This window comes from Diabrotica undecimpunctata, chromosome 3 (genome assembly GCF_040954645.1).
Source record: "Diabrotica undecimpunctata isolate CICGRU chromosome 3, icDiaUnde3, whole genome shotgun sequence".
Lineage (NCBI taxonomy): Eukaryota > Metazoa > Arthropoda > Insecta > Coleoptera > Chrysomelidae > Diabrotica > Diabrotica undecimpunctata.
Window position 1 is genome coordinate 89,805,859 of NC_092805.1, and position 10,921 is coordinate 89,816,779.

Genomic DNA, 10,921 nt, shown 5'->3' on the forward strand with positions numbered 1-10,921 from the left:
AAGAACCATCATAGTCCCCGCGCTGCGAGGGAATAACCGTCAGGATCCAGAGTATATACCCCCTAGTAAGGTAACTCCCATGGAAAGTTTTGGGAAAAAGTTTTTAGCGCCAAATACGGACTTGCCAAAACTGATTTCATTTGGCGGCAAATTCAAAAAATATGCTCTGAATTTTAAGCGCCAAAATTCAAAAGGTATGCTTTTAATGGAAAGTAAATATAGTCATAAAATAAGAAATAAAAATTTATTCTATGCCAAAAAATATATTCTCTCTGTCCAAACATATAGTATACACTTACACATTTTTATATATAAATGTATAACATAAAATATGATACAGAGGGAGTATATATTATGGTACAGGAAAGTTTTTATTTAATATTTTATGATTATATCTATTTTCCATTATATTAACAAACCAAAGTAAAAAAAAACAGAATAAAACACAGATATCCTGACACTTGTTTATTTGTATAATTTTCTTTGGTAAAGTATTGGCAACAAATATCCTCCTCCTCCTCATTCCTTAAGCCCTTGTTAAGGTATGGGTGGAGACACTCTAAATATTGTTAGCTTGCTGTCTCCATTGGCTCCAATTCTGTGTCAGATGGACAACTTTATGAAGGGATTTTTTTACCAATCTTCATTTAATGTTCCCATCGTGTTGGAGATCTTCCTTTTGATATACAAATATAGATACCTCTATATTCATTAGTACTGGTTTGTTGTAAGTTCCGTACCTTCTAAAATACTCTGCCTTAAAGGACCATCTGTAGATAATTAAGCGTAAACTCAAACATTTCTGCGATTTTGCTCTTCAGGATATCACAAATTAGCATGTTACTCCATGTAACTATTGCTCAGAAGTAGAAGATTTATGAAAATCTAAAATAATGAAATATTATTAAAATTAACCCTTTATCGGTACATGTAACCATACGGTAACATTGTATATTATAACTTTTATCGGGCACCACTTTAAAATGTCTTTAAAAAAATAAGTTATTTATATAAGCCGTCTCTAAATGTTCAGTATAATCAAATATTGATATTTATATATCTGAAACATTATCCTGCAACAAATTACAGAATGTAACCATATGGTAACAAGGTCTGCAAAATAAACTTAAAAAATTACTAAACTTTTTATTATTACAACTATATGGTGACAAGAAAACAAAACAGTTTACAATTTTTTATTTTGATGAAAAGCTTTGAAACAGTTTTTCTCCTCGGTGAGACACAGCCTTGCATCACATTTTTCACACTTTACACGACACGTTCCCTTGATGCAATACCTACATCTTCCTTTTGTGGTATGTATTGGCCAATGTGCATAAGAATCCAATCTTGCTAAATCATTTGGTCGTTCAACTACTGGACATCTTATTTTTGGAAAACCAGCCTGGCACAAACTTGGTCTTCCCCTTCTGGAACCTTTTCCAACGTGGCATCTTTTAGCTTTATGTGGAGATTTGTAAAAACCCATTAATGCATTAGCCGTATCTACGCCTCCCATATGTTTATTGTACTATTGTTAAGTCTTTTATTTGTTTATAATTATTTATATTTTGTTGTGAATTCTTTAATTTATAATGTCTTGTTCTTATCTTAATTCATTAAAAAGCACAATAATTTATATTAATTTATTTCAAGAATAATACATAATTTATATAGTCGAGCGTAACATTTAAACTCGCGAGCGCGTCGTCAGAATTAACTGTCCCTCCATAACCAAAATTCCTCTATAAATATAAAGTCCTGTTATTCGAGAATGAAAACAGTTGTTTCTCGAAACACATCGAACATAGACTGCTGTTTTGCTGAAAGGCCTATAATGAGTCATTTCCACGACTCGATACTTCCAAACGGGACCAGAAAAACCAGTCTGCGGTCCTCGATTAGAGATCGTCGCACTCTCGAATAACTACAACAAAGAAAGAATTAGTCATATTTACAGTTTAGGGTCAGAATTTATCGTAACATTGCCCCCCTCTTAAAAGATGGTTCCTCCTGGAACCTTGTCGGGACTGGAACCGGAACGGTATGCTGCTATCGGCAACTGGACCCTCTTTTACAACTTCCAGTTGTATAAAAATGACAAGGTACGGTTTTCTCTCCGCACCAGTAACTATGCGGATTGCAACAGACTAACATCTGGACTTCGGTGTCTTTAAAGATCTCCTCCACCATATTTCGGATAACCCTCCAATCTAATTGGCGGCACTCCAACTTGGGCATGGCTAACTTTTGCACGTCGGACTCTAGTACGTGCTCTCTCAATTGAAGTAAGGCTTCCCATACATCTCGGTAGGTAGGTTGGTCACGGGCAGTGTCTTTTGTTACCAGGTAGAAAAGGTAACGTGATGCATCTTGGAGTTTCAAGGTTTTACCGGGAGCTGGCACCTGGCATTGCAGTTCTGCAACTCGACCAAACTTCCTTCGAAAGACGGATGCCAACCCTGGTGCGTCTTTGATACTGGCCGGGATGGTAAGGGCCAGCGAGTAGTCATCGGGGAGCGCGAGTAGATCTTGCTTCTTCAGTGGTAACACCATGTCTTGCTTTACCGGTACCTCCATAGGCACCCATGAATTCCTCAAACGTGAGGTCAGACACGTCTTGGACTTGGTTTACTTCCACTTCTTCATCTACGTCGTGGTCACCTTCGAAAGACGCCAGCCGGTTATGGTGTACTATCATCGGCTTTCCTCTCGGAATCTTGCTTATTCGGTAGATGACATCGTTGATCTTCTCCATGATGAGGTATGGACCTTCCCAAAACTGCTGCAATTTGGGAGAACAACCTTTCCGCTTCTTGGGATTATACAGCCAGACTTTGTCGTTCTTCTTAAAGCAACCCTTTTCGGCTTGTGTATCGTACCGTTTCTTCATTCGGTCGCTAGCGATCTGAAGGTGGGAACGGACCAACTCATGTACATCGTCCATTCTTCTTCGTAATTCGATCACATAATCTTCACCTGCTACATCTTCTCCAGGTCGACACCCAAACTCTAGATCACAAGGTAGTCGCATTTCGCGTCCGAATAGGACTTTGGCTGGTGTCTGGCCTGTTGATTCGTTAACAGCAGATCTGTAGGCCATTGTGAAGAACGGAAGGTATTGGTCCCAGTCTCGCTGATGATCGGACACCATCTTTGTCAAATACTTGCCAACTGTCCTATTCATTCGTTCTACCATACCATCCGATTGCGGATGATACGCGGTAGTTCTTGTTTTCTTCATGCCTAGTCTATCACATATTCCTTGGAATAGATCGCTTTCGAAGTTCCTGCCTTGGTCACTATGGATCTCCAAAGGCACTCCAAATCGGCTGATATATTCTTGGATCAACTTATCTGCAACGGTGGCGTCCTTCTGGTCTGGAAGTGCGTAAATCTCGACCCACTTAGTGAAGTAATCCATTACTACCAGCATGTACTTGCCTCCCTTTTCACTTTCTGGAAATGGCCCAGCGATGTCCAAAGCTATTCTTTCAAACGGGCTTCCAACATTATATTGTCTCATAGGAGCTCTCCTTTTTCGGTAAGGCCCGTTACTCGTGGCACAAATAGTACATTTCTTACACCAGTCTTTTACATCGTCGGAACTGTTCATCCAATAAAACCGTTCCCGAATTCGCTGAAGGGTTTTCCTTACACCAAAATGCCCTCCCGATGGACTGTCGTGTAACTGACGAAGTACTTCGGCTATTCTGCTCTTTGGGATCACCAACTGTCTTCTCTTCTCTGAACCGTCATCATTTTCCAGGACTCGTTTGAGCAAGCCATCTTCGATGATAAATGAGTCCCACTGGGCCCAATACGTCTTAACTACTGAGCATAGGTTTGATATTTCCTGCCAAGGTGGTCGACGGCTTTCCTCTTTCCATTTTCGGATTTTCTGTATAACTGGATCTCTCTCTTGTTCTTCCCTTATCTTAGTAGGCGTCCAGTCGTCGTTGACAATCGTCGTTCTTAGCACTGATGCTTCCTTGGATTCCGTTTTGTTGCAGTGGGAACACTCTGCTGGGCATGGCCTTCTGGAAAGAGAATCAGCGTTTCTGTGGCTAACTCCGGCCCGGTGCTCAATCTTAAAATCGTATTCTTGGAGTCGTTCGATCCACCTGGCTATCTGACCCTCTGGATTCTTAAACTGCATCAACCACTTAATTGCGGCATGGTCGGTTCGGATTAGAAACTTTCTGCCATAGAGGTATTGATAGAAGTGCTCTACTGATTTAACTACTGCTAGAAGTTCTCTTCTCGTGACGCAATAATTCCGCTCAGGTTTTGAAAGGACTTTACTAAAATATCCGAGGACTCGTTCCTGTCCTCCTTGAATCTGAGACAGCACTCCTCCAATTCCCACGTTACTTGCATCCGTATCTAAGATGAACTCTCCTTCTGGCAGTGGATACCCCAAAATTGGTGCTGTTATTAAATGCTTTTTCAACGTTTTAAAGGCATTTTGGCAGTCTATATCCCAGCGGTATTCTCTTGCTTCCTCTGTAAGTCGCGTTAATGGCTTAGCGATATCTGCAAACCTCTTAATAAACCTCCGGTAGTAAGTACATAGTCCTAGAAAACTTCTCACTTGATGTTTGTCAGTTGGTTTTGGCCATTCCTTAATGGAATCGATTTTTCCCTTATCCACGGCCACTCCTTCTTTACTAACTATATGACCCAGATAATTGACTTTACCTTGAAATAGCTGGCACTTCTTGGGGTTTAGCATCAATTGGGCAGCTTTAAGTCGATTAAAAACGTTTTCTAAATTCCTCAAATGATCTTCGAATGTCTCCCCCAAGACGATTATGTCATCTAAATAAACCAGGCATGTTTTCCAAGATAACCCTCTCAACACATTTTCCATAAGCCTCTCAAATGTCGCAGGAGCATTACAAAGTCCAAATGGCATAACGTTGAATTGCCACAATCCAGATCCAGTGGTGAAGGCTGTCTTTTCTTTATCGACTGGGTCCATTTCTACCTGCCAGTATCCAGACTTCAAATCTAAAGTAGAAAACAATTTACTTCTAGCCAATGTGTCCAATGTGTCATCGATCTGAGGCAGAGGATAACTATCTTTTTTGGTAACGTTGTTCAGCAAACGGTAATCCACACAGAACCTCGTCGTTCCGTCTTTCTTCTTAACCAGGACCACCGGAGAGACCCATAGACTCGTAGAAGGTTCTATCACCCCGTCTTTCTTCATTTCCTGAACAATCGTTTCAGCTTCCTCTCTCTTTGCCTGTGGTAATCGTCGAGCTGTTTGACGAATTGGCTTAGTACAACGGTAGTTCTTCCCGTCTTTCCTCCTTTCGGTACGAAAATATCACGATACTGCCGAAGAAATTCCCTTAATTTCCTTTTCTCCATCTGATTTAGAGACTGTCCTGCAACTGCAACCATTTGGTCGAATTTGTCGTTGGAATTATCAGATGTTGTCGCCTGACGAATTATGGATGTCACAGGTACACAAGTTCCTACTTTTGTCTCTTTCTTTATGGTCACTGGGTAGTCGTTGACATTGATAAGTCTCACAGGAATTTCTTTAGCCGAAGTCACCAATTCCTTTCCAATTATGATTCCACGGCCAACCTCATCGTCGTGGTTCCAAGGCTCCATCATAACAGGTCTCCCTTCGTCTACAATTCCCTGTAGTCGCGCTACTATGATCGTTTCGCTTCTCGCAGGCACGACTGTATCTTCTGTAATGGCTGCTTGCACAGTGTTGTCATTATGTGGATGAAGAAATACCTCCTCGTTGCCAACTTTGATTACCTTATTCTTAAAATCCAATTGGAATCCATGCATATTCATTACGTCCATTCCTAATATAACATCCTCTTCGATGTCAGCAACTATAACAGTATGGACGAACTTTTCTGCTCCAATTCCCAATTGTACCTGGATTTCTCCATGAATGTTGGCATTTTCACCTGTAGCGGTCCGAAGTCGCAACCTCGTTGGTAACAGTTTCTTACGGCTGTTTATAACTGTTGGACGTATAATGGTTCTGGTCGCTCCGGTATCCACCAACAACGTATGCTTTTTACCATTTATTTCTCCATCTACATATACACTATCTTCACGACATTTCAAAGAAGCTATTAGTATGAGAGGGTCTTTGGAAAAGTTCTGGGTCGAAGCTGCCCCCCTAAGGCTGACCCGTTCTAGTTTTCCTGGTGGTGAGTTTCTTGATTTGCGTCGTACCTAGGGTGCTTACAGGAGCTTCGTACGTGTCCTATTTCGCCATAATTCCAGCATCTGATGGTCTTCGTTTTCTTGTATGTCATGCTTTTTATCATATTAACGAGCTGGTCAAGTTTATCTTCATCTCCTTCCTCTTTTACAGTCCTAACTTTACTGTAACCGCCAGAGGCCTGCGTAGCTGACTTATATTCGAGGGCGGCGGATAAGACATCAACCAGCGTCTTGTGACGAGCTAATCGTAGTGTTCTCTGCATTTCATGATCACGAAGACCATCAATAAACGTTTGAACGGCCAACTTTTCCATCATGTCTTCGGGAGCTGTTGGATAAGCATATCGTACTAATCTGGCAATATCTACTTCATATTCTTGAAGAGCCTCATCTTTCTTCTGTCTACGATTTTTAAGCTGCGACTGATATACATGCTCCAAATGTTCGTGGCCATATCGCATATTTAACCTCTTCTTCAGTTGTTCGAAATCATCGGTCTCCTCTACGGCTATGGTCTGAAGCACATCTAAGGCATCTCCTCGAAGAGCGATAGTCAGGTTTACAGCCTTTTCTTTTTCAGACCATCCATTCGCTCTTGCAGCTGATTCGAACTGTTTCATGTAGTTGTTCCATGACGATTTTCCGTCGAAAGTTGGGACTTTGACATGCACAGAACTTCCACTTCCTTCAAATTTCGGCCGTGTTTCCAACTTACATTTCGTCTCGTCTTCTTTTATCTCTACTCTAATTGGATTGTTTCCTCTCTCTGCTGTCCCTGTTTCCTCCATCTTCCTTTCCATCTCTTTCCATATCTTTTCTTCGAAGGCCAACATATCGGCAGCAACTTGGTTTTTTAACGAAGACACTCTATCGTCAAGAGCAGACATCTCAGAAGTGACTTTAGAGATGTTAGCAGAAACTTTGCTTTCCAGAGAAGAAATCTCGTTAGAAACTTTGCTTTCTAAAGAAGCGATGTCGCCGGAAACTTTCGAAATATCGCCAGAAACTTTGTTCTCTAATGATGCGATATCACCGGAAACTTTGTTCTCTAATGATGCGATGTCACCGGAAACTTTGTTCTCTAATGATGCGATGTCACCAGAAACTTTGGCTACATCACCAGAAACTTTGGCTACATCACCAGAAACTTTCGAAATCGACGAGAGGACAGCATCTTCAAATATATAAGTCTCTGGATCTAGTCCTTCTTTTAGCAAAGCGTTCTTTAGTCGTTGGACTAACTCAGCCTTTTTTCCGGTAGAAGCTAATTCTCTGTCTTCAAGACGTCTTTTTAAATTAGTCACTGTCAGCTCATAAATCGTAGCCATTTTCACAATTTATTTTATATCACACTTCTGCACCACTGTTAGGTCTTTTATTTGTTTATAATTATTTATATTTTGTTGTGAATTCTTTAATTTATAATGTCTTGTTCTTATCTTAATTCATTAAAAAGCACAATAATTTATATTAATTTATTTCAAGAATAATACATAATTTATATAGTCGAGCGTAACATTTAAACTCGCGAGCGCGTCGTCAGAATTAACTGTCCCTCCATAACCAAAATTCCTCTATAAATATAAAGTCCTGTTATTCGAGAATGAAAACAGTTGTTTCTCGAAACACATCGAACATAGACTGCTGTTTTGCTGAAAGGCCTATAATGAGTCATTTCCACGACTCGATACTTCCAAACGGGACCAGAAAAACCAGTCTGCGGTCCTCGATGAGAGATCGTCGCACTCTCGAATAACTACAACAAAGAAAGAATTAGTCATATTTACAGTTTAGGGTCAGAATTTATCGTAACACTATTTTACAATAGAAGGGCAGGCAACATCTATTTTTGTTTTTGAAATTTTACTGTATCTTTTTACTGCGTCTACTGGTTCTATTCCGTGCAATGTACAATCTTCTCAGAAGTTTAAAACGTTTGATGGGCATCAGGCTTGCAACTTGTTCGATACGTGTTCCACTGGCCCAATAATCTTCATAGGAAGGAAGATCTAATATACCCATCATCAACAAAATTGACAAACAATCTGTCATCTCATTAAGAACAGTACCAATGCTTGTGCCTTTTATTTGAGTACTATACAGATTTGTATGCTCAATGATGTAGTCTAAAATATCTAGTGAGAACAGTTTGGTAAAATACTCCAATGGTGGAAGTAGTTCCTCATTTATTTTAGGAGCAAACTTAGTGTCTCTTTCATTTTGGGGTAAGTCGCTTTTCCTCCAGTTGAATGTTATTCCTGACTTTTTTCTTTTTCTAGGAGGTTGATCAGCATCTTCAGGGTCGTTTATTATATTTTCTAAAACAAAAATTGGAATAAGAGCTCCTAATTATATAGTAGTTCCTAAAGTTTAATGTATATTTTACCTGTCGTTTGTGTCCTTATTTGATGAACTTACTTCGCTGGCAATAAATTCTCAGAGGAATCGGAGTGCTTAGAGTCACTTGATATTATATCTGAATCATCATCTAAAATTATTTAATTAAATAGTATTATTTGAAATAAAATAATATAAAGTTTGTTACCAATAAATATTCTAACTCGACAATTTTGTTTTCGAAGGTTTTTTACGACTATATTTTCTTCATCCCCCGTATCGGAGCTACCAGAAACTTGAGGAGAAGGTGGTATTTTACCCTTCAAATTTTCGTAGAAACTACATGAAGGAATCTCATTGAATCCATCCATAATAGCAAAATGCTGAAAACAACAAACTTTTATTGATACTTGTTACCATATGATTACCAATGTTTTTTTATAAAGTTATTTTATCAATTATCACCTTATATGTAATATCATTTAACACAAATCATCAAATATAGGTTCAAGAAACCATGATTATTCGTTTTGCATAGAAATATATTTTTACTTACCAAAAAAATTCTTATTAATAGGCACATACACAGCTAACCTAACAACTGACGGAAGAACGCGCGAAAACTACAAACACGTGAAAAATGGCTAGCAACATTAACCATTGGACGTTCTCCTACCGCAAATGACCGATACCATATGCCTTTACTGAACAGCAACAGCAAGCCTTGTAACTTGCTTCTTATTCCTATCGTGTTAGAAATGGCCCTGATGAAGATTTTCGTGATGTGCAAGTATGTTTCGAGCATTCTTATCCAGTAATGGAATTTCTGCTCTCAACTAGCACTGTACCATTAGACGCTAGAAGAACATACGGAAATAGGTCCTACAAAATTTCTGAAGATACTATCGTCAAAGTGACAGAATTTATTGGTTCCATGAAAGGAAGAAAATCGCATTACTCCCGGAAAAAAAAGTAAGAAAACTTATATCCCTGAAGAACTCAATATAACTAAGTTACATACTATGTACTTAGAAAAAAATCCCGATAATAAATTATCGTATGACAAGTTTCTCGAAACTTTTTAAACAAAGTTTAATATTGCATTCGGTTTTCCTCGGAAACACCTGTAGCTACTGTGACACTATAAAAGCGGAAATATCTGCCCATTCGCAGTAATTAGATGCCAGTAGTAATGAATATAAAACCCAAATATTGTAGAAATTACAAGAAAAAAACAACGAGAAACAACTTCATCTTGCGAGAAGTGAAAAAATTTATTCTGTGAAAAAAAAATATCGAAAATTGTCGTCCAAAGCAACTGATACCGAAGCCATAACCATAGACTTCCAAAAAATTTGCCCACCCCTAATGTGACGTCAAACGATGTCTACTAAAAAGGCAACTTAATTTTATAAGCTTTAATGTACATGTATTGGCCGATTCTACCTCTGTTTTCTGTAGTTATGACGAAACGGTAGCAAAATCGGTGTTCGATGATTCATCACTTTGTGTATAACGTACTGTCATCTCAGGTTCAAAAGTTGATAATATTATGCGACTCTTGTGGAGGGCAAAATAAAAATTACACCGTTTTTCAGTTTTTTAACATAGTTTCGGAACATAAGTTTAATTCATGACAAAGCTCATACGGAAACCCCGGATGATTGAAGAGAAGTCCTCCGCCACAGCAGAGTGAAACCGAAACCGTTCCAAGTGGTGGACTGTGGGAAAGATATCAACTTTCTGAATTCTCCAACAAGTATCTCAAAAATGCCCAATGCCTACGAGACCTATTCGAGTGTTGGAAATCAGGAAAAATAGCCCTCAATTTATCTTTCAAAAGAATACCCATTCTGGATTATTTGCAAGCTCGCTGTTTGAATGCAAGGTTAAACGAAACCCGAAAAGAAATTTAAGGAAAGCTCATAATATTACAACTCCGGAAGTTACCAGCTACAATCATTCCGAAGTTTTGTACAACCGCCCACTTCCGGTCAAAGCTGCTAAGTTACAAGATCTTCTCCACTTGATCAAATATTTGGAAAACGTAAACTCTAGAAAGTTTTACATTAATTTACAAGGTACTGAGCAGGAGGGAAGTTCGGAGGAAGAAATAGTTTGTAACACAGAAGCTTGAAGGTACTGGGAAAGAACGTTCATGGTCCATGCCGGCACACTCAATGTTTTGTATGATTTTTCGCAAATAAAATATTTTTTGTCTTCTCTTGATTTTCCTCTGTAAACATGTCAATATACCACTGAAAATATTTACCGATTTATATGGTTGAGATAGAACAATTTGTTTTAATTTGCAACATTAAATTTCGATTTTTATGAGAATTGTGTGGAAAAATGTGTGATTGTTTTTCCACTGACT